Genomic DNA, 2,500 nt, shown 5'->3' with positions numbered 1-2,500 from the left:
GATGTGCTGCTGGAGCACTGGCCCTGCTGATGTGCTCTCTCCATTTGGCCGAGGCAGTGAGTCGGCCTCCTCTCTCCCTTACGGTCGAAAAAGATGTGCTGCTGGAGCACTGGCCCTGCTGAAATTCCCTCTCCATTTGGCCGAGGCAGTGAGTCGGCCTCCTGTCTCCTTTACGGTCGAAAAAGATGTGCTGCTGGAGCACTGGCCCTGCTGATGTGCTCTCTCCATTTGGCCGAGGCAGTGAGTCGGCCTCCTCTCTCCTTTACGGTCGAAAAAGATGTGCTGCTGGTGAACTGGCCATTGCAGCTACTCACATTGAGCATGGCCCTTGCCCTCCAGCGGGCCCCAGGGACCACCCCTCCCCCCCCCTCCCCCCCGGCTCTAGTCCCCCATTAGATTTCCTTTCCTGTACTTACCCTGTACCACATGTCTAGCATGGCCCTTGACCTCCAGCAGGCCCCGCGGACCCACATACTCCCCTGCTCTACTCCCCCACTAGCTTCTTCTCCTGCAGTTACCCTCCACGACATATCTAGCATGGCCCTTGACCTCCAGCAGGCCCCGCGGACCCACATACTCCCCTGCTCTACTCCCCCACTAGCTTCTTCTCCTGCAGTTACCCTCCACGACATATCTAGCATGGCCCTTGACCTCCAGCAGGCCCCGCGGACCCACATACTCCCCTGCTCTACTCCCCCACTAGCTTCTTCTCCTGCAGTTACCCTCCACGACATATCTAGCATGGCCCTTGACCTCCAGCAGGCCCCGCGGACCCACATACTCCCCTGCTCTACTCCCCCACTAGCTTCTTCTCCTGCAGTTACCCTCCACGACATATCTAGCATGGCCCTTGACCTCCAGCAGGCCCCGCGGACCCACACTTAAGCCCCCCCCCCACTAACAAAGCAAAACACCACTGGCAAAATCCTCGTGCCCCTGGTACTCCAGAAAGTAAATTGAAACGTGCCCCTGGTACACTGCGCAGAAAAAGTTTGCCACACACGCACTCCTGGTGCCTATGGTACGACAACTTTTCTCCGTGCCCCTGGTACACTGAGCAGAAACACTAAGCCACACACACACACACTCCCCTCGTGCCTATGGTACGACAGCTTTTCTCCGTGCCCCTGGTACACTGAGCAGAACAACTTTGCCACACACACAGTCTTCGTGCCTATGGTACGACAGCTTTTCTCCGTGCCCCTGGTACACTGAGCAGAAACACTTTGCCACATACACACACACTCCTGGTGCCTATGGTACGACAGCTTTTCTCCGTGCCCCTGGTACACTGAGCAAAACAACTTTGCCACACACACACACACACACACACGCACACACACACACACACACACACACACACACACTCCTGGAGCCTATGGTACGACAACTTTTCTCCGTGCCCCTGGTACACTGCGCAGAAACACTTTGCCACATACACACACTCTCCTGGTGCCTATGGTACGACAACTTTTCTCCGTGCCCCTGGTACACTGCGCAGAAACACTTTGCCACACACACACACACACACACACACACACACACACACACACACACACTCTCCTGGTGCCTATGGTACGACAACTTTTCTCCGTGCCCCTGGTACACTGCGCAGAAACACTTTGCCACATACACACACACTCTCCTGGTGCCTATGGTACGACAACTTTTCTCCGTGCCCCTGGTACACTGAGCAGAAACACTTTGCCCCACACACATACACACTCCTGGTGCCTATGGTACGACAACTCTTGTTCGTGCCCCTGGTACACTGACCAGAAACACTTTGCCACCTCCGCTGTACGCACCCTCCTCCCTAGCTAATTTGCAATCTCCCCCACCTCCAGGGGGACCACCATGACAACTCCCTGACTCCCTTACGGCTGAACAAGATGCATGCTTCTCCACTGGCCCTGCTGAAATTCCCTCTCCATTTGGCCGAGGCAGTGAGTCGGCCTCCTTTCTCCTTTACGGTCGAAAAAGATGTGCTGCTGGTGCACTGGACATGCTGAAACTCCCTCTCCATTTGGCCGAGGCGGTGAGTCGGCCTCCTGTCTCCCTTACGGTCGAAAAAGATGTGCTGCTGGTGCACTGGCCCTGCTGAACTACTCACATCGAGCATGGACCTTGCCCTCCAGCAGGCCCCAGGGACCTACATCACACCTTGCTCTTGTCTCCCTTACAGCTGAAAAAGATCCATGCTTGTGCACTGGCCCTGCCTAAATTCCCTCTCCATTTGGCCGAGGCAGTGAGTCGGCCTCCTGTCTCCTTTATGGTCGAAAAAGATGTGCTCCTGGCGCACTGGCCCTGCTGCTACTCACATCGAACATGGACCTGGACCTCAAGAAGGCCCCGGCGACCCGAATGCTCCCCTGCTCTTGTCCCCCAGTACCTTTCCTTCTCCTGCAGTTACCCTTCCACCGCATATCCAGCATGGCTCTTGACCTCCTGCGGGCCCCGGGGACCCACATTCTCCCCTGCTCTAGTCCCCCACTAGCTC

The sequence above is a fragment of the Neolamprologus brichardi genome, unplaced genomic scaffold, assembly GCF_056152115.1.
Source record: "Neolamprologus brichardi isolate AB-2024 unplaced genomic scaffold, ASM5615211v1 NODE_ptg000059l+_length_368419_cov_1, whole genome shotgun sequence".
Taxonomy (NCBI): Eukaryota; Metazoa; Chordata; class Actinopteri; order Cichliformes; family Cichlidae; genus Neolamprologus; species Neolamprologus brichardi.
The sequence above is the reverse complement of the archived record's forward strand: the minus strand, read 5'-3'. Positions refer to the sequence as shown.